At 37.4% G+C, this 23,502-nt stretch overlaps 1 protein-coding gene and 1 long non-coding RNA gene across 2 annotated transcripts in view; one reads left to right on the top strand and one right to left on the bottom strand.

The window, feature by feature from the left end:
- LOC134671882 (uncharacterized) overlaps positions 1–23,502 on the top strand; it is a 274,843-nt gene that overhangs the window by 105,740 nt on the left and 145,601 nt on the right. The gene's annotated exons all lie outside the window — the stretch shown is intronic.
- The window catches only part of LOC134671829 (zinc finger protein 608-like), a 175,881-nt gene that overhangs the window by 113,541 nt on the left and 38,838 nt on the right, over positions 1–23,502 (bottom strand). Inside the window, exon 2 of the mRNA XM_063529672.1 lies at positions 18,781–18,931. The gene's annotated coding sequence lies outside the window, so the exon portion shown is untranslated. The remainder of the gene's footprint in view (positions 1–18,780; positions 18,932–23,502) is intronic.

Raw genomic sequence — 23,502 nt, 5'->3', positions numbered from 1 at the left:
AGATATTTTTGCGTCCTTCAAAGCGTAACATATTTGATGTTATTGTAGGTAACTATACAGCACTCGTCCAAGAAATTAGAGGTGTGCAAGTTCTGTGACACTACTAATTACCAGTAGTTATCCGAAGTAATCTAAACACGAACACGGCAAGCCCAGTGTCAACCGTGTCACAAGTTAATCTGCGGGAGGCGATAATGGCCAGATTATCTCACGGCACAGCAATCATGCTATCCGCTAGAACAAAATTGTTGTTTCGCAGGCAAATTACAGCACTTTATTCTAGCCGTAATGAGCCGGTGTAATGGCTCTACACATTATTGTGTTAAACATTTTGAACGGTAATGATGTTATTAAACTACATCACGCAGCTTGAGATTCTCTAATCATCTTTCGCATCGCACCTCCAACAATGTATGCAATATTAAATGCAGTATGCATATACCTAGCAATGTACAAATTGCAGAAATTGCAGAAATGTTCTCGGAAATTTCAGAGAAATTACATGAAAGAAACTTAGAAAGTTCTCTGTGAGAATGTTCCCATGAGAACTTTAACGTAAATTATATAATATTACACGCCACATAACAGTAAAGCGGGCAGGCAAAATATTTAAAATGGCATGTGTCTACGTCGGTCTTGACACGATTAGATTGTTTATTAAATTTAAGTTCCAGAGAATATTCTTCATAGAAGTTACGCAACTTAAGAAATTTCTCCTCGGTTGCTACATATACCACAGCAATGTATGTACTCGTATCAAAGTATAGGTAAGTAAATGTAATTTTCTCCAATATTTTCGGAAATGTTCACCTTACTGTAGCAAAAATACTACGGGAAGTTCTTCGTTAATGTCAAACTCTAAATAAAAAAAACATCAAACTATCGCTGTCCTGTTCTAGCGGACGGGAAGTAAAAAAACACTACAGTAATAACTTATTACTGTAGTGTTTTTTACTTTTTAATAATAAAAAACGCAAACGGCCAATTATTATTGCCGCGAGCCGCTTCTACACGACCCGATCAGCTATCATTTCACGTGTATGATCGTGCGAATACTGCTTAATAAAATCAAAGATTATTTTTATATTTTTTTTAAATCTCATCCGTTGTTCATAAAGCTTATATAGTTTGTCAAAGGACTTTCTCATTTCAAACATAGACAAAGAGAATCATACTATCTTTGTCTTACACTATAGTCCGTTTTTTTTAGCATTAGAAAGAAGTTCGCTTGTGGTTCTAAATCTGGCACTTTTAGCGGTAACAATTTGAAGTAAATTATATGTATTGACCATGCTACATTAGATAATTCAATTATTATTAACAATTAACCAGCCTGATAAAAACTGCACGCTTCCTTCTGCCGAGTTCTTTCTAATGCTAAAAAAAACGAACTTTAGTACTAGCACCCAAAAGAAAAGGATGGGTATAGTTTTCCTGGTTGTTACTGACTGAAAAGTTGGTTTGACCAACTATATTGCACAATTATATTGAATGAACGAATACTGAATGGCAGAATAAGTTTGTAACTTTAACTTTTAAAAAATAATTAAAGAGGGAAATTGTTTTTGACATTTTGGATGTGAAGGTTTGATTTGAGTGATGCTTGATGCTAAAATAATAATTATTTTAGCTTCTTTCCTCGCATGTTTGGAGAAAAGCACTATATATGCCTCGGCAGGAATAGCAATTCGTGGATTCGTCTTCTTTGTCGGACTCCGCTTCGCGTCGTCCGACAAAATCGAAACTCATCCACGAATTGCCCTTTCCCGGCCTCTGCAATAATGTACTATTTCTCGGGCCTATCACGAATTCATACCACTGGCCTACAGTGCAAACTGCATCGAAACGTCGAAAATGAAGGTAAGAATATAAATTCGCGATAGACTCTATAAAAATTATGTTTTATCATGAGTTCAAAACGCGAAAGTTTTAAATGTTATAATAATGTAGGTATAGCTCTCATCGTTTTCCATCACATTATTGAATCATGTCTGTCGTACTCGCATAGTTGGTCACAAGTATCTAACCCCGGAACCCAGAACCACACTCTCCACGACTTCCACGAGGCACAATGAGATGATGAGGTCATCAGTGTCCTTGCCTCCTCGATCTCGCGCTCGCTTCTCTCGGTTTTTTGGCCAGCATCGAGCGGATAAACTATGCTTTCGTGCACATAATACATACCCTACCCCGCCAATTCACTTCGTGTTTTGTTATCGGGTGGCGCTAATTACATATCTTTCCTCAATTTGCCAGTGAATTAGCGATGCAACGCAATAACAAATTACGAACTTAGTGAGCCGTTGAAAAAGAGTCTATCAAGGCACGTAGGTGGAGAATGATTTAGGAGACATATTTAAATTTATGTGCTACCTACACATCCATCTTACAGCTAGACACGGCATCTCAATAAAATGACAGTGGTCGGGCACTAAAGTCACCATCAGATATACCGGAGCGGCCAAGGCGCTCAATAATATCTAACCATGCATGATTAGCTAGTTCAGGCCTGTCAACATGGGTGATATATTGACAGTAATTCCATGATGTGACAGTCGCGACGTTATAAAACTTATAAAAATCTATGTTATCATGTTATCAAACTATTAACCTTCCCTGACAAACACTTATCAAATAATTACTTTACCATAACAAAGATGACAGTAATAAAGTAAGCCCGTCAACCCCGATGACATAATGACAGTCATGCCTGACCCCGTGTTGATAATAGCGGTTTTGTTAAGATATTTGTGAACACCTTGGCCGCTCCCAATATATCTGATGGTGACAGTACGTAAGCACTATTGCCTCCACTTGCCAAGACTCATGCAAGAGCCTCCTCAGTGCCAAACGGAAGTTTGTAGCCAAGGCAACAGCCTAAATAAAGGCACCTAGTCACCCAGGATATTTCCAGTTACTAACCTGCAATGCACTTACGTGGGAGTGTTAGTCCATTACTGCTCGTTTCACAAGATGAAGTCGGTGACGAACAGTAGCGCGTATTAATATTAATATACGCTGATGAAGAGAATTTATAGCGACAGATTACGTAGTGCATAGATTACTTACGACTGTTACGAGTTACGTTAGTACCTATCGCAGGATAAATTAATTGAATTTAAGAGGCAGGAGACGCAATGACGCTAAATGATAAGTGGAATGACGCTAAACTTTAGTACATTTCGTTGCCATTCGTTGGAGCACGGCCAAGGTTTGCGTTAGGTCACTTGAATAGTTTAAAGAGTTTTCTATTTTTATTAAAACTACTGCATTATGCGCAGAACACAAAAGTAAGTACCTAAAAGTTATCTCCCACGAAGCCGAGCAAATCACAAGAAAAACTTGTGACACGGGCAGATTACAAAATGAGTGATGAGGATGTTATATGTACGGCTCAGTCTGCGACGACTAGCCTCGCAAAGTTAGAGTTATAACCAGACTTATACCTCGAGATCCGTAAAAGCTATACCAAATCAGAGACTACACTATACTGGAATTTCTAAGCTGGGTGTTTAGTATGACACTCCCAAGTTGTGATTCCTATCCCTTATCAAACGATTCTTCTCGAGTCCTCTCAGGGTACCAAATATTAAGCATGATCTCCGATCAGGCGATCACACATTATTGGTAGAATCAGAAGGTCATACTTATACTGTTATGTGACGGAAACATGTCTAAAATGGAAACACACTACCCACGCGCCTTTGAGCACTTCCAAGCGTTCCTCAAAAGCACATTTTAAGTATATTGACATAAAGAATGTGAATAAAGAGAAACCCTAAGGTGCTCTTAATATTTTCTTTGAGAGAGGTGAGCGTAAATTGATTTGGACGGATCGGGCCGTCTGAGATGGTAATAGCAAGTTGAGTTGAGCGTGAAATGCCCCGGGCGGCAATATCGCCGGGATCGCCGGCAGTGTTTGCCGAGCGAGGCAAACAAAGTTGCCGCCAATATAATTTTAGTGGTAATCCTTAATAGTACTATCATTGATAAAGTTAGCAAGCCATTAGTGAAACTAGTGTTGCTGTTAGAGTAGGAAATAAAAATTGACAAACGGACAGACAATGAAGTTTAGTGAACCCTACAAATTTTAACTAACAATATATTAAAAAGGGATCTTTTACAGATATGTAGGAGATAAAAGGGCGTCTGTCCTTTGTACAACAGGAAATAAAGAGTTGAACATGAATGGTTGAATGTGTGTTACTCAATCATCAAGCTACTGAATTACTTAACTTATGGGTATTGATAGTAATTTACTTACTTTCTATTCCGAAAAAAGAAGCAGCAAAAGTGTTTACAAAAAAACTTCAAGTTCTAGAATCTTACCCGCTTTTTCATAAAACTTAGCAACCTCTAACAAATCTCTGTTAAATTTTATCTCTTGCTAACATATCAGAAATATCAAAATGACGGATAGAGAAGAAACAAACCATTCGATTTATTATAGTTTGTATCTTTAGGTACTTAAATAAAAGTAAACAAACAATTTATACATTTTCGGGTAGTTATAACACTTAAGGCCAGCGCAAACCGGCGGAGCGCTGCGCAGAATACCGAGGAGGATTTACCCCGCGCAGCGCACACCGGCGAGGTACAATCCCCCGCGATACCGCGAGCGCCCGCCAGTCCGAGCGCTGACGGCCGGCGCACCAGGGAGCACTTCGACGCAGGCCGGGGGATGCCGGGGCATGCCGCCGCGTGTACTCTATCATAAGGGATTAATCCGCCGCGGTATCCTCTAGCGGGCTCCTCGATGCCGCGGAGTAACAATCCTCCGTGATGCTCCGAGGTCGGTCTCAAAGTATTTAAATTTATACCTGAAGGTAATTGAAATAGGGAAGAAAATACATTGATAATTTTAAAGTGAACTGCGTTGCGCTCCGCCGGTTAGCGCAGGTCTTTATTGGTTAACCAACCAAATACAAAACCGCCCGGATAAGTCACTGAACGACCTGACTTTAATAACCTACATTATTTGATCATGTATTGTTTTCATCTACCCTCAACTATCTTAAGGAGCCATTTGAAGGTAGATTTTGTTTACCTTTATTTAAATACCTAAAGATACAGAGTATAGTAACGTTTATGAATAACGCTTTAATTAATAAATAACTCTGCTTTCACGGACTTCGTGTTACATTTACACACCCATACCGATAATTGGCCGGGCATTATTCTAATTTATTGTTGTGTAAAGCAATCGTCGGACAAGTAATTTACGGCGCGTAAATAACTCAAATCGTCTCCGCCATTAATGTGCTTAACCAAAAAGGGTACTTATTGTCGGTTGTTAATAAGGCGCTATTTCCATGAAGCTTCAATTTGAAATCAACCTTATCGACAACCATCAATGTGGTGCCTTTTACTTGAACACGTCACAAATATACATTAAACAAATTAGAACGATGGCTCAATGCCTTTTGAATTCTTTTAAATGGCTAATGCTGTTGTGTAGGTGCTATTCAGTTTTGTGAGGTTTTGTTAAGGCTTCATTATGGTGATTCCAATCGCCCGAGTATAGGCGAGTAACCAAGGCTCGGAACCGGTATTTTTTTAAACCCCGAAATAGCCCAATATTTTGAATTATTTCATGCTCTTTACGTCGGACTGATCATGTATTTAGCTAACAACTTTGTATTATCAGATTGTCCTATTAAAAATGAAATAATAAACTAAAGAACGGAAAAGAACGTAATATGTAATACGGGTATTTTTGTATGGACCAAATACCAGTTTCCGACCCCTGCGAGTAACAGCCTCATACCGGCGGTTCACAACTCACACTCGTTGAATTGGAGAAGAACGAGACGAGTAAGAGAGAGAGGAGGATTACCAGATGTCAGGTATTCCTGAAATGTCAGGAATTCTAGCCGTTTATCAGGAACGCGGCCGCAATACGAAAATGTCTGGAATTTTAGTGAATTAGCAGACTTTTCTATTATGTACCTAAAAAGGTACAAAATAAATCAAATTTTAGTATCAAGCATACATAGATATATGGCTTACGGCTAGACCCACCCCCCCTGGTCGATATGAGCGAGGAAAAATATTCGCCTTGCACTTGTGAACAGTTGTCACAGAGTTTGAGGTCACATAAGGATCGTTTTTCTTGGAATATAACTCGCGAACGCTAACAAACAATCGTTGAGAATTGCCTTCGTAATTTCTTATACGATAGCTGTTGGCTAAGTCACGATGGATTCTACGAGTATAAACCTATACAAATTTCAATCAACCGCGTGAAATCAGTGTTAGTTTGTTACATTCAAAGCACGTTGCCGTGAGAGCAAGAAGCCTGAATGCTTACGAAATCAGATAAACGTTTTAACAAGATGCACAATTTGTTTTCGGCTAAAAGGTCAGAATGTTTAATGAGAAATATTATGGCTGTGACTCAACGTTATAACTGTTTGAATATCTCAAAATGTTTTCGTTATCTAATCTGCGATATCTTTATAGACGGCAATATAAATTAATGTGTCGTTCCAGTCAAAAAGGGACTACAATTCCGCAATTAACGATACTTTTAACATACGAACAAATGCTTATCAACGTTATTGTCAATCGGTTTAAAGTCCATTTTTACACACACCGACACAAACAACCACGTATCGTTTCTCGCATTCGCGTGGGTAATAAAATCTCAATTGGCTCATAATTACGAATGACGGAACGGTACGTTTATTTCGGTATAATATACAATACCTGTGAAGTAATAATTAAATAATGACAGATGAATGGAACAATAAATCCAACTCTAACGACTCTACTGTCTATAAAACGAGTATCCATTTCCACCTAGACAATTGGCACAATTGGACTTCGTTTTGTAACTCATCGTGACATCGCCAATCATAAAACATAGGAAAATATATACTAGCTTTATTATAAAATGGGTCATGCGCCCACTTCAATTTCCTGTAACAAATTTTTCAATAACTCATCCTTAGATCAGTTAGAGCATTTAATAACTGGAGTCGCCTTTAAGAGCTTAAAAACCTTGCACAATTGTGCAAACTTTTGTATGGATTGACGTTTATCTGACATGGCTATTTGTACGTTACGTACATCAGTCATACATTTGACGTGCCCCCTCCCACGCAAAAATCGGCAGACTGTTTTGTACAAAAAATGACAGCCAAGGCGTTTCCAGTTACTAAATACTCTAAGAGCTCCTTAGTTACTTCGCCAATTATCATAAAAGGCCACATGACATGATCGTCATGTCACGTGCTATTATTAAAACTGATGGAATTTACCTCAACCTCTGCAAATGATCTATTGTGGTAAGATTTGACATGTGTACGCGAGACGCTTGATAGTACAGTCATAACGTAAAGGCTTGGCCACACACAGAGCGCGACGCAGCGCCGCGTCCGCGCTGCGTGATGCCGACGCGATGCCTGGTCAAACAGGGCGCGCGCCGATCGCGCCGGCCTCACGCTCTCAACACGCCCTCATCGCGCGCGTGAACGCGGCACGGCCGCGCGGGAACGCGGCGCACCGCTCGCTGCCTAACGTCCGATCCTACTGATGTGACCTTGTGCGACGCGGCGGGCCGCCGCGTTGGCTCGGCGCAGCGCTGCGCACGCGCCGCGCGGACGCAAGGGGCCGCGCGGCGCGGGGCGCGACAGAAGCGGGGCGTGATACCGGCGGGACGCAGTCTGTTTGACGTCGGTAACCTGTTAGCATGTGCCGCGGTCGCGCGGCGTGGACGCGCCTTTACGGTTGTGTGGCCAAGCCTTTACGGTTTCCCATTTCCACAGTCGACAAATATATGTATACATTTCCCCTTATTGCAATGGAGTAAGGTGCAAAATTGTTCAAATCAGGGACCGTATAACCGGTTTTATTAAATACCTGTATATAAACTGTCAAACGAATACCGGTTAAAATGTTATACCTATATTCGAATTAGAGGTATTGCTGTCATTCCGTTTTTGTCTTTATCGCTAAACTACACTAATTGACATAATGAAATACCGGTATTCATTAATACCTCAATAATAACAGGTATTCAGTATACCGGTAATGGTTATCGTATTTAATACCGGTATTCATTGCACTTGATCAAAGAGTAACCAAAAACTTTGCGACAAGAGGTTAAAGTTTTTGTTAAGTCCTCATGCTAATATTGATCGCTGTACAAGCGAAATATTTCATAATTTATGAGCGTAGCAAATGGTTCGAAATTGCGACCGTTTCAAAGCACGAGGTTAATGAATGAATTAATGAAAAGAATTAACCCCAGAAAACATTTCCATATGAAATATGAGCGCCGCGCCGGCGCGCCGCCGCCGCCATCAAAATTTTCGCGCCGCCGCCGCCGCCAAAATTTTCGCGTCGCCGCTGCCGACACTGCGCTATCGCCGTGGCATCGGCGTGACCTTGTTAGATACTAGAGTCTGTCTAAGCTAACTTTGCACCCATTTGAACAGAACAAAGTGAGGGAGTGTTATTATAATATAAACGTCATATTTTCATAGAAATTTGACATTAACGATGTAAATATCATCGTTCATCGTTCACACGTTGTCGTTGCAAATGCTATGCAGATTAGTTTGATCGGGAATTTATTGCTTTTATATAAGGTGCTAACAAATTAGGTACCGATATTTTAAGAGATGGTACTTTATTATATAAAAACAATTAACTTTAAATAGAAATCAAGAAAACTTTTCATATCATATTTTTGTTTTATTTACCGAACAAAAAAATAAATTAGAATTATACTAAAAAAAATAATTAAAAATAATCATTACGTGCATTTAACCACATAAAGAAAAAATACATAGAGTGCTCATGCTCACTCCATACATCAGTTTTGGTACCAAAAATACTATTCTTTTCGTAGTCAACATCTAGTATCGAGTAACGGAATTATCAGTACTGCTACTTGACAATAGATGTTGCACCGACCGAAATGTCTAATGCTCAACAACTTTCAGCGAATATTAAACAAGGATTAACTGGAACTTATTTTCAACTCCTTCTGCTTTAATATTAGTTGTAAATAGTTGTTCAATACAATTTTCGTGAGTCGCGACATTTGAGACATCTAGTATCAAGTAGCGGAACTGATAATCCCGCTACTCGATGCTAAATGTCAACTACGAAAATAATAGTCTTTTTGGTACCAAAACTGATGTACGGAGTGAGCACTCTATGCTTACTATATTTGTCTATGATTTAACTGACAAGATGTTTAACACTTTCTGTTTTGTCAACAATTGTTTGTGTTAAATGTCATTATCATCAACGTGTCATTTCATTTATCAACGTGAAGTGGCCAGTTAAAAAGAGGACTCATTTAATTATCTCATTAACAGGGTGTTTTTACGTAGCAAATTTGTTTTCCAATTTTCTCAAAAAAACATAAAACCTAAATGTTTCATACTTAAATATATTCCAGGAGTCGAGTATTATCAGCTGTAAAAATATTGGTAGCTAATTTGTTAGCACCTTATATTAAGTTTGGATATATAAATTTTTTGGCTAATATATATTAGACTGCATGCTTTCTCTTGTCTATGCTTAAGCTAAACATGTGGCAGTAGTTAGCGATTCGGTGGCCAGGCAATGTCAATGAATAAGAAATAGGTGATATGGAGCCTAACCTACTACGTCTATTCCAGAACATATGTGACATTCCACGGAAAAAGGCACCTTATGGCTGCTGGCGCTTACGTCGCATAGCGCCGCAATAATATTGGAGCGGCGTTAATAATAGCGTAAGCGCCAACCGCCATAAGGTACCTTTACCCGTGGGACGTCACATATCCTCAACAATTGCATGTAAAGGTATGAGCACGATAGTTGAAGTCACGCACACAACAACAAAATCATGTAATGACAGTGAGGTTTTTTGAAATTAATATTCTTTTTAGGGTTCCGTATTTCGTACCAATATCAAGTTGATATCAACTGTAAAAAAGTTTCTTGAAGGTTTTTTTTATAGGCTTTTAATATCGTACGTTTAAGTCGCATTCACTCATTGATTCATTCATACTATTTTTGCGATTAGTAGGTACTCTGTGCGAGCAGTGTGTGTAATCATTCACCTCTCCTGGCGATACGTACATAACCCTAAATAACTATTATATTTGACTATAGCTACCCGCACTGACTTCGCACGGATAACACAAAACCTTAACAAATTGTACACCTAAACTAAAGCTTCCTCAAAAATCTTTCTATTGATAGCTGAAATCCGCATGAAAATCAGTTGAGTAGGTTTTGAGTTCATCGTGAACATACATTCATATAGTTACAGACAGACGCGGCGGGGGACTTTGTTTTATAAGGTGTAGTGAATTAGTGATATATTCAATTAACAGTAACCTCACAATATAAAGATGTTCATTGTGCTGCTTATCTACAGTTCATGGCATGAAAAACTTTTTTCCTACCATAATTCAATAAATAATCCTTGAAATTAAAAGGTTTGAATTATCTTCGCATAAACCAAGTTTTCAAGGCTACGCCGCCGATTCGCCGCCACCGCCAACCAATTTTGACCGGCGAACCGTCGCCGGCTAAATGCCTATCGGGCGGCGCTAGACGTGCGCGCCGGTCGAAAATAATTGGGCAACGGCGCGCCACCTAAAAATCCACTGCGGCGGCGCGGAATTTTTCAACTTTTCAATATTAAGACGTATAATGAAAAGTCATGCTTAACCCTTAAATCGACAAGGGAAAAAAAAATCTTAAAAACTGTGTTAGTATCATTTTTTTGGTGTTATTATCTTATTAGGTATGTGGTTGTTTATTGTAGAAAAATCATGAAAAAAATCTTTTTATAATATTTTCGAAAAAAACATAGGTATGACAAATATGTTGGATGTTGCCAGGTTCGGTGTAAATAAAAAGATACGCCGCATAATGAAAAGACGTCTAGTATTTTGGACGTTGCCGAATATACAGTACTTTATATGCATGAGGTTTTTTTTTGTCAATATCATGTTTTTTTTAAATTAATATAGAATAATTGCATTTTAATTATAAATACACTTACTGATAATGTCAACTTATAAACTAAAGTAAAACCTATTATTTTTATATTTTTCCAAAAAGTTTATAGCTCGTAGGTGGTAAAATTTTACCAGTCATTGGCGTCATTTTATTAACATTAAATCAAACTTAGCGGGGTATCGTAGGATGCAGCAACATCTGAACAATGGTATACAATAATGCATGTAATTTTATCAATATTTTCGTAAGAAATTTCTTAAATGAAATCGGGTCTGTCTCTTGATGTCTTGATGAACGCACAGGAAAAAAATCCGTAATAATATTTTTTTATCTATTTGGTTCATTACGTTGTAATAAGACAAATAATGACTTAGTATGGTGTTGGTGCGACATAAAATAGTAGAAATTCAATTATATAACCAGAAAAATTCCGTAAGTACGTAATTATTGCCATTTTTAAGTAAGTATTTTACGTCAATAATGTGAGAGTTACGTACGAGCCCTGATGCAAATGATTTCGTCTAGTTCCGCGCAACAATTTTGTTTATTTTAATAAATTTTACACATGAACATATAATGACCCAGTAATGGGAACCATAATAGCAATGTTTAATGTAGTTTATTTTGATCGTATAATAAAATTGCATGAGACTTTTATTGCTGAAAAAAAGGAGTTTTCAAAAACGTTGTCCAAATCATATTGTCCTCTCTTACAGCACTGCTGCATGCATGGGCTGGAAACAAAATTTTCAGTACATTGGCAGAGCCCTATTGCTTTCTCTGGTAATAGCCCTTTTCACATATGTTGTAATCCTACCCGTCAAAAAAAAAAATCATTATTTTATTTCTTTCAGTACAAACGGTATTTCTTGTATTTGGATTTAGTTATTGCAGAGTATTACCATATAAAATTAAATTACATTAGTATAAGCATTAAATATTAGTAATTTTTAAACAAAAACATTATTTTTGAACAAACGCGAGAACCTCAAAAAGTGGGGTCACCTGACGAAAACATATGCATCGGGGCTCGTAGGAAGTGGCGCCCGCAATAATTTTCAACTATTTCTTATCGGACTATAACCTATTACATATTTTAACGCTGCATAATACTGTCTTATAAAAAAATATTCGGCGCGAATTTTAAACTACCGGCGGCGGCGGCGGCGCGCGGACTCCTTATGGCGGCGGCGCGCACGTCTAATCGGCGCTCATATCTTTGAGATTATAAACTACATACATAATAAAATACAATTAAATCAACAATAAAAAAACAATTAAAAGAATCAAATGAACGCTATTAAATATTTATCCATCAAAATCATCACCTAACAGCTAATTTCACCAGCAACATGAAAACGGGCATTCTAAGATCCGAATCTTAAGTATTTACAACTTTACAAGCGGGCCGGACAATGTCCTTGACGAGTAGCGAAGGAACGAATCGTGGTACTACTACAACCGGTATTGGGACTTACTTATTACCGGTAATAGCTTTAGGAGTAAACTATCAAATAGTGGTATTTGTTGTCAATTGGCTAAACCGATAACACTATTGAATACCGGTATTCGAATACCTCTATTCGGAGCTTAAGTGATATAAATACCCAAATTCAAATTACACCGGTTATACCTCAATAATAACCTGTAGTCAGAATACCGGTAACGGTCCCTGGTTCAAATATAATTGATGTTATACAAATCGTCCTAGGCAATAAAATCGTTTATGGATAGTTTCACCTTTAACTATAATAACACGATGTCTGAGAGTTCTCAGTGCAAAATTGATGTGTACCGTAAAACGGGGTGAGTAGGTTTCGCGGGGAGAGTTGGGTTATGAATGGGGAGAGAAGGTTTGAGAGGGGGGTGAGAAGGGATTTTAAGGCTACTGCTACAAAAATAATGTATTCCAATTTAAAATGGGGCTATAGTAATAAGCATAATAAAAAAAATCGATCCAACAATCTTCCAAAATCACCTTTGTATGAAAAACCCTCTCACCCCAAATACGAGGCACTACGGGTGAGGTGAGTTTTCCTCTTTATCGTCAAAGTTATGAAATGGAACTACCCAAAATAAAATACAAACGTCCGCACCACTTATTATATACACCACTCAGTTTTCACATGTAAAAATAAAATTTTATCGAGGTTTGAAAGTCAAATTTCACCCAACTCACCCCATTTTACGGTACCGTTTCTTTGAGACGTAAGCACTTATCGTAGTATTTGTCATGTCTTGTTTAAAATGACCTGACTGACATCTAGCTATTATTTATCATAAATAAATCATAAATCGTTTATTTTTCGTGATAAACTTAGTGTACATACAAAAGTAATATGAAAGGTTTAATACAAAGATAATTACATATTGTTTACCACGAAAATTGTTTACCATTTAATGGGCTCATCTCTGCATAAGGCACTTGTCCCACCGCCGACGATGAGCGATAAGCGAGTAGAACGATAAACTCTAGAAACGAGTGGGCGAGCGGCGAGATGCGAGTGTTAGCTCCAATAGTTTTGTCGCTCGGCTATAGGCGAGTGTTCGAGTGCGACGGGCTATTATTAGCCTCGTAAGTCCTGTGTTTTTTCGAGGGCAGTAGTCATATCTGCCGGCTGTACTATACCAAGTACAAACCAAGAACAGTGCTTCAGACCGAGACAAAAAGATGTCGATTTTAGAGATTTTTTGAAGTGAGGTTTTATTTTCAGTATTTTTATGGTATGTTTATTATGTATAGCACCTTTTTATGAAGGAAAATTTTGAAAATATTTTGTACTTGTGTGAGTACATTAGGTTTTTACACAGTATAATAAAAAAATTAAAGGATTTATTTAATATTAAAATTAAATCATATATTTTCTCTAAACATCAGTAAAGTAAAAAAAAACTTTATTACAAAATAACTAATCTTCTTCTTATAAAAAGGTGAATTAAAAAACCTCTTTTCATTATTTTAATACCATACTACATCCAAGGAGATTGGATTTGGGTGTTCAAAGCCTAGACTAGATCTCCAGGCCTATCCCTTGCACTTTTCCCACGTCTCGCCCTTGTGCACTTGTGCTTCTACCACGGCTACGCCCACCTCATTGACCACGAGCACTTTGAAATCGATGAGTAGATACACGTCCGCGTACTGCAACTTCTATTTCTCCATCTTCATATTCCGAAAACGAAGAAACGTCCCTATTTTTGATGCTTCGTCGGGTTCAGATATAAACATATCTTCATTATCAGAGTCTTTAAAGTCATAGTCATTGACTAATTGAAATATTTGCTTTTCATCAAACGCTAGAATAAGAAAAACAAACTTGTAAGTTAGACCGAACGTACTACCGTAAGTACAAATTATTTTGACCAATCACGAACCCCCTTAAATATACAGGTTTCTTTGAAATATTGTTTATTTTACAATATTTATTATTTAAATATACTAATACATTCGTATGACAACAGAAAAAACAAGTGATTACTTGAATATAAACCGATTATTTTACCTCGTGCTGGCCAGCGACCTGACTATGTGGCCATCTTGCGAAAAAATGACACTGACACTGACAGTTGACTTTACCTGTCTAACATGGCGAAATTGACCATAGAATATAGAATGAGAATGACCGTGTCAGTGTTGCCGTTGTAAAAAAACAACCCGGAAAATGGGAAATGAAAAATTTGTACTTGAGTAAGTACATTAGGCAGTTACGCCATCTACGTGGTTAAAATGTCAGGTCTGAAGTGCTATCCTTAATTTGTACTTGTACAAGTACGCGGGGACTTACGAGGTTAAAGTGAATACCTACACAGTGTAACTAAGAAGGATGTAACGAGCCAAATCAAATTGCAAGAATGACAGTATACTCTGACGTTAATATCGCCCTAATCAAATTATCTCTTGTTTTTACTTTTTACTGTGTTTTTACTCGACAGCGCAAAAGAGGGTGTCTTTAGCTGTCTAGTGTGATTGTGATTTGAATCATAATTATTTAGGATTCTTTCTTTCATCATAATTCGTCAGGTGAAAAGCAAAAGTCACTAAGTACTATCAAAAAATTAAAGTAACAATGCACTTTATCACACTTGTAACACGGTTTATTGTCCAATAATTTCAATGATGTTAGTTAGTGACTTTTGCTTGTCACCCGAGTCACCCGACGAATATTTCTTTTTATGACCATTTAGTTTAGTAACGTTGTAAAATTGGAGTAGTAATTTGATAATTCTGAAGCAAGCCTTCTTTCAATTTTATTTATGTTTTCCGGTAATGGTGATACTAGGACATCATAGTGCGCAAACTAACTAATTGTACCAAGAGATCAGAAATAATCAAGTAGGTATGTTTTTTTTTGTCATATCATGATCAAGCAAGTTTCTATTCTGGTAACTGCTACTAGGACAACATAGTGCACAAAATGTTATAACATGTACCAGGAGATCATGAATAAACAAGTATCTAAGCTGAAGATGAAACCTGTGAGCGTGCATAAGGAAGGGTGCTCTAGCGGTGTCGTGTTGTACAACGTAAGTTTGTAGTCCTAGTACTTTGCAAATCCTTACTTAAGTAGGTAGTTAACATGTAAGTTACTAAGTAGGAATTTACTAGTGTAATAACGATTTGTAGGCGTTAGAAGGCTTGGTTAATTTCTTGAGTAACATACCTACCTAATTAACTTAATACCAATCCTCACAAAATTCAGCGATTTAACCGCCGTTTGTTCACTATCCAATGAAGCCGAGATGTTTTAAGCTGACCCGACCAGACTAACAGGCCGCCGGACGATATCGGCCTGTCAGTTAGAACAAAAATTTGACAATTCCGAACTGACCGGCCGATATCGTCCGGTGGACTGTTACTTAGTCAGTGGTCGGCTTTAGAACTTTACTTACAAAGGGCCGGTGTGGTGTGGGCACAGAGCTATAACCGCGAAAATCGAAGTTCGCAAATTGCGCGGGCATTTTTCTCTGTCACTCTAATTACGCCTTCATTGGAGTAAAAGAGAAAGATCCCCGCACGTTGCGAATTTCAGTTTTCGCGGTAGCCCCTCAGATTATTGGCGTTTACACTACACTGAGAATGATTGCTTCTATCTCTATATTGAACAATCGAGATCACAACATTTGTAAATCCAATAAATATTAAAATTTATCGTTGTCTGAATACCCACAAGACACTTCTTGAGCTTACCGTGGGACTATGTCAATTTGTGTAAGAATGTCCCTATAATATTTATTTATTTATTTATTTAAAGCAGGCCACTGACGATCCTTCCAAATGGATGCCGTTACAATGTATTCATCCAAATGGACGGCATCCTAATATTAAACGTACGTTTTTGACATTCACGGACCAATTTTGGATTGCAGTCACGCAATTTGGACTGTTGGAAGGCTCGTCAGTGGCCACCTTAATAACTACTTGGATGTCATCCATATAAAATGGATGTATATCTATCTAATCATAAATCCAAACTGCAGTCATGAATCAAGTCAGAGATATGCATGACAAGTGAATTACATAATATTATATCTGACTAAATAGCCGATCCATAAAATCCATTATGCATAGTATGTACCTACCTAAGTATGTAAAACAAATAAATCACTAATTGGATTAAGATTTCTCTAAATATTAACAATATTAACATCCCTTTCGAAATTAATCCCATAAAAGATACACGGGGTGGTTTCACAAATTATTCATGACAAACAGAATTAAATAAAAATAATACGGAGGGTTGAAAAGTTTTCGAGATAGTCTTATTGTTCGCGTTAAAATACGGAGCTGCGGGCACCCCTGCCCTGTATTCCAGTGACAATTGGTTCCGTTGAAGCAAACCATCGTATCGAGACCTCTACGACCATAAGAAATATGCGTAATTTGAGTGTACGGTTATACTGGAAGGTTTTTTTGGTATGCGCTGGGAGTTGTGCCCTGCGCAGACCATAAACTCTAAGCCGTAATGACCCTTCTCGACTGGGTATAAACAAAAGGGCCAAAATGGCGACCCTATTATAAGTTATAAGAAATGGAATGACGATTACATTGTGATTTCTGTAATTATGAGACTGGAACTAAGCTGGCTTAAGAATTTGTAAGGATTCTTGGCTTGAAGTCATTCAAAACGAATAAATCTGATTAGTAATGTTGGACTTTAACCCCTTATTCATAAACGCGCTACAAACCTCAATTAGCTATTAATCGTTTGCCCTTATCTGTCATTTTGACTTAGGTATTTCTAAGAAAGGGATAAAACATAATTTAAATAAATCAGTCCCGTAAAGTTCTATGAATAAAGGAGTTTTAGTGTCTGTTTCGGTGTTATGGCTCCTCTACACGATGGGCCAACGCCGGCCACTCCAAGGGACGCATTTATCCGTTAGAGGGAGCAAGTGATATTGCTATCTCATTCTACCGCCTGGCTGCGTCCCTTGGAGTGGCTGGCGTTGGCCCATCGTGTAGAGGAGCCATTAGGTATCTATAAAACCAACAGCACTTCACACTTGCTCGTATCCCACTATAGCGCTACACAAGCCATCTTGCTTACGGTTGCTACCTACAGTAGTGCTTCTAGTGAAATACATAGATACATATTTGCCCCCCAATGCACCTTGGTACTGGTATAGTTTACAATGTTTACATACTGGTTCCTAACCAATTTAAAAAAGTTTTCAATTAAATTGGTTTATTCAGGCTAGATGTAGACCGAACGCGGCATCGGAATGGAATAGTTTGGTACCTGGTACCTGGTATTGGTACCTATTCTGATTCGAATGGTAAACGAGATGGTATGATACGGCAGGTGGTCAACACATTTAACAAGTATTGTACGTGTTATTTATGACGAAATAGACATTTATAACTTTTAACGACTCTTTGTCTTTTTCTGATAGGTACCTTGCAATTGAAGATTCTCGCAATATACTTAACTAACATAACATAAGCATAAGTATGATTTTGATTACTGTCAGCTTCCGCATAGGTACCAATAAGTCCTAATCTTAACAGAATAAACTATTATCGACTCCCTTATCTTTATATTCGTTATCAAGTTGAAATCTTGAAAAAACAATTGTTTCATCTCCTACCAACTGCTGCTCGCCTGGTACTTATGGTCACAGATATACGTAATATATTTCATATTTAATTTTCTTAAGTAAATAACCATAAAATGTGTTAACATAATATGGCATTGTGGTGTATTGTGATTTGTGTGTTGTACAATGCAAATACCGTTGTATAATTAAGTTTGCCAATGTTTGTTTTAAATAGGTACTTATACCTAGCGACGTAGAATAATGTTGATCTTGCTTTCATATTGCTTATACTTATTTGCACTTTGTTTTCAATGAATAAGCAAAACATTTTTGCATACAAGCAGCTAAAGCACCTACTTATTTAGACTTGCTAACTAGGCAGATTTCTTGCCCAATACCTTCAAGAAAGGCATTTCTCATTACTAATCATTAGTGAGCTAACTATGAGTGACATTTAAAGAATGCGTTCTAACGTCTAAGAAGCAAAAGTAAAAATGCTGTCTAGGTAGTTCTTTTGCTCTAAATAGCAAGACTAATTTCCTTCGGAACCCAGCTAAGTAGTTTAAACGTAGCTCATTAATTTCTCCTTAAACAAACGCATGCACCACAGCATTGCCAGGAATGTTACATAAATCTTTGATAACACGTAAATACTAAACAAATCATGCAAACAAATAAATGTAAATCAAAAGCAAACAAGGTTAATTACACTTAATAACACTAGAGTCGCTATCTTATCGCAGACAAATAGGTACTTTGATAACTCACCGTTCTCAAGTTGATCTCTCGAGGACTCGCTATGTCAATCCAAAATAGACACAATCCATGAACACTTTTAGCACTATAGTTAACACAAACACTGTGCGTTCAGGCACGTTACACCATCACTGTACACATCCCGGCTTGCACTGCACAGTACCTGCAGACAAAGGGAACGATGAGCACTGCACAGAAGAGAACACACAAATTTTATAGTCAATCCGAGTGGGAGCCACGAACACGAACAGCGCGTCGGTCGCACGCTTCACGAATACTGAGCGCCGCTGGGCGCCGCGTGGCTCCGACTCGACTCGATCTTCCCCGCGCCAACTTAAACATTACTCGCTCCACTAACCGCACAAGTTATGGGCCCAATCAAACACCATCGGCCACTATGACCAACCAACGGCTGATTACCTACTTTTCTACACCCACTATCACAAACAGATGTTTTCAGGTACCGCTACATATAGATAACAAGCAAAAAACGTCCTAATCGAGTTTATAAATAACTCGCGTGGCCGTTACTTGTTTTTTTTGCAGTATTATTGTTTCTACTTTTTAAATTTGCAACTCCATTTATACTTTAATTAAGTGCTACCTATTCAATAAAATTTAACATCCATCCAACACAACTCGTTTACAATTCCATTGATTGCTTACGCTACACAACAGTAATTAAATGTCGAAGTAATAACACAGAACACAAAAGGTTCTTTAAAATATAAATTGAATGCAAATTATAAAGCTGTATTGTTAAGATTAAAGATATGTACGCGAGAGTGCGTTTGCATTTTACATTTAAATTTAAATCGCATCCTCAATGTGTCAACGCCTACCGAAATGAGCGGACGATCTTAAAAAGGAAAAAGGAATACGACTCACTTAATAAGTCATCGTATAAAAATTAGAGATGCCACGAATATTTGGTATTCGGCCTATTCGGCCACTTTACCGAATATTCGGTATTCGGCCGAATGTTGCCTACTATTCGGCCGAATACTGAATATCTGTTGCACCTACCTAAAAAGAATAAATACACAAAAAAAATACCAAAAACTAGGTATACTTAATATTTAAAATGTATTCTTGGAAAGTAGTTAAATACGAAGGCACATTTGAGAGCATTTGTTATTTTTATCATGGGTCTGAAATAAAACGAGAAGATTGAGGAGAGTTGCAATGCAACTTAGGGGCCACGTGGTGGGTACTGCGGCAGGGGAAGGCATGGCTTCCAAAATATTACGCAAACATTTATGCATGAAGGGATAACAAAATGTTACTGCTACGAGTATTATGCTGCCCTGATTGCGGCAAATCTATAAAAATATACAGGGAAATTTATGACAAGCCGAATTATAATGAATAATGGTTTATGTCGACGCGGCTGTCATGACGTGGCATTGGGACCGTGTGCTAACAATTACTTCACGTGTGAATTTTGCAGCCTATGAGAAGTGGTACTAGGTTAAGTATAGGTACTATCCCACCAAAAACATAAATGTAAAAAAGGAGAGCCAAGTTCAATACAAAATTATGCTTGGCTGTGGGGTTCGCCGCAAAAAGAATGGAGATCTAAATGAGTGCCAAGTTCTATGCAAAATCCAAATATGTATTTATAGGAACAAAATAACATTATAAACAAGTATTAAACTCTATTTCTTTGCTTTATTGGATACCTATAACAATTGCTGTTATTTAAAAAAATGTGAGATCTTAAAGTAGGTTAGATTTGACTTGGCCAGTTTTCATTATATCAATCATTTTATATATATTGTAATTCTGATAAAACCTGGCCAAGCCAAATCTAACCTACTTTAAGATCTCACATTTTTTTAAATAACAGCAATTGTTATAGGTATCCAATAAAGCAAAGAAATAGAGTTTAATACTTGTTTATAATGTTATTTTGTTCCTATAAATACATATTTGGATTTTGCATAGAACTTGGCACTCATTTAGATCTCCATTCTTTTTGCGGCGAACCCCACAGCCAAGCATAATTTTGTATTGAACTTGGCTCTCCTTTTTTACATTTATGTTTTTGGTGGGATATCAATACTTTTTGTAAAGAAAACTAGGCAGGTATTGAGATTTAATGTTTTTTCTTGTGTTTCCGCTGTATGGTTTTTACTTCTGTTCTTTGTATAATTATGTGGTACCGCGCGCCGCCGACGACACACCGTTGGCCGGTTGTTTAGAGCGTATTAAAAGTTTTTTGTATGGGGACACCACTTATTTTTTGACTAAACTTTATTTTAATATAGCAAATATAATAATACATATATTGGGGTAGTTTCAAATACCTGCTTGTAACGGTTCCAACGCTACAATAAAAAAATATTTTTTTGTATGGGGACCCCCCCCTATTTTTTAACTTTTTTTATTTTTAGATTTTTTCCTACGCTTACACACAATAACCGAGCTGGATTCCAAATTTCATCCTTCTAGGTCATCTGGAAGTAGGTTAGGTTTAGGTACTTATATCAGTCCCAATAAAAAATGTTTTTTTTTTGTATGGGGACCCCCCCTATTTTTAAACTTTATTTTATTTTTAGATTTTTTCCCACGGTTACACACAATAACCGAGCTGGATTCCAAATTTCATCCTTCTAGGTCATCTGGAAGTAGGTTAGGTTTAGGTACTTATATGTCAGTCCCAATAAAAAGTGGTTTTTTTGTATGGGGACCCCCCCTATTTTTTAACTTTATTTTATTTTTAGATTTTTTCCTACGGTTGCACACAATAACCAAGCTGGATTCCAAATTTCATCCTTCTAGGTCATCTGGAAGTAGGTTAGGTTTAGGTACTATAAGTCATAAGTCAGTCTTAAAATTTACGACTTTTTGACCTTCATACCTTTATAACCGTTTGAGCTAGCTTCATGAAATTTGGGCTTCTAGATATCCTTATGGATATAATTAAACACACGTAGTTTTATGTGTTTACGTCAAAGATGTTTTGAGTTATAGAAGGGTCAAAAGTGGCACCAAGTGGTTCGTGTAATATTACACTCGGCGCTGGCTAGCCAGTTCCTTTGCTTGAACTTGGCTTGACACGCTGCCGCGTGTCTAGATATCTACCGTGATACCAAGTGATACACAAGAAACGTTTTTGAGAGAGAACCGGCAGAAACGACTGACTTAAATTACATAAAATAAATGTTTAATTCAAACAATTTCTATTTATTTAGTTGCCAAACTAATTTACTTTTTATAGACTGTTTGTTAATCAAAACCTTAGCTTCAACATTTATTTTTAAAGCTTTATTGAGAGAGAAAACGGTATTTCTTGATTTAAGTCCCTAGAACTAGGCACTTATAAAAGTCGGATCTTCTTTAAATGAACGTCTTATTTTAACGATAAAGTGTGAGATACTGTATAGTGTATCAGATGTATATTATATATTGCGTCTAAATTATTGACATAATGGATGAAAACGTCAGAAAAGCATAATGGAAGACGTTTTTAGTCCACCGGGGCACACGCTCGGCTGGGGAACATCCCCACAGAAACATGTGAGATAATAAAAAAGTTATATCCGAACTCGTAAACTTTATTTGTGTATTCTTTAAACAAACGGATAATTACGGAGCTTTATGGGCGGTTACACCGCTTCTCGGGAATGGATAAATTAATGCAATGAATTGCTTTTAAATAATCAACGTTTAAATGGACTGACATTTATTTAGTTGGTTGAGTTGGAGATTTCACAGTTTCTGCCAAATATAAAAGCAGAACTTTAAACACATTTGTGTCTAAAGTTCTGCTTTACGTTACGAAAAGTATTGACTTTTTCGTAACGTTTGGCTTGTTATCATATCGAACATGCATTCGGTATGGTTATTGGTAACCATTGTTTTTACTAGGTTTTAATAAGGTAACGACTATATCGCCTTGCAGGAATTAATACATAGTATTACATAGACAACACAATTTAAGCATACCTTGAAAATAACCCTTCATGAAATTTTAAAAATATATTAGGTGGTAGTATAAAAGTAAACGTTGAAATGCATTCACGTTAACAAGCCCTCTTCATAGCCTATTTACTTTAAAATAAAACGACGCCGCGAGTGCTTTGTGCCGCAGAACGGACGACAAAGAGAAATTTAATCAGAGCATCTCCGACTTAAATTATGAATGTAACTCCAAGCACATAACCCCGGATTAGACCCTCGGGCACCACACTATTCCGTCTGATATAGATACTAGATCAACGTATTTGTTTTCACACTGTTTGCTTACCCTCTGATAAAACGAAATAGGAGATCCGAACAAGCTATTCAGATAGCAGCAAGAAATATTTTCCAATATATCTGAAGTAGCGAAGCGATGCGGATTGTAGGGGCGCAGATATTTCTCATATTCTTTTGTAAGGATCTCCGCGGTCGGCTTTGTTGTTTGAGTTATACGGAGACTTACTGAGTAAGAAAAAAACATTATTCAAAAGTCGTTCTGCGATGCGAAACGAAATACGCGCCGTGAGCTAACTACTAAAGTTGGTCGTATGTAATGTGAGAGCCTATATCGCGTGGGAAAGCTACGTAAGAACAAAGACATCTCACTTATGGATAAAACTTAGCGTTATACTTGTACATAATAAGTACTTAATACCATCGCGAATATTAATCTCACTATATCTTGTAGAGACAAAAGAATCTACTTGAGAAGTCAAGGCACCGAGCGTCGAGGGAATCGCTATCCACTTGAAATAACAACTTGAAGAA

This window comes from Cydia fagiglandana, chromosome 16 (genome assembly GCF_963556715.1).
Source record: "Cydia fagiglandana chromosome 16, ilCydFagi1.1, whole genome shotgun sequence".
Classification (NCBI taxonomy): Eukaryota; Metazoa; Arthropoda; class Insecta; order Lepidoptera; family Tortricidae; genus Cydia; species Cydia fagiglandana.
The sequence above is the reverse complement of the archived record's forward strand: the minus strand, read 5'-3'. Positions and strand labels throughout refer to the sequence as shown.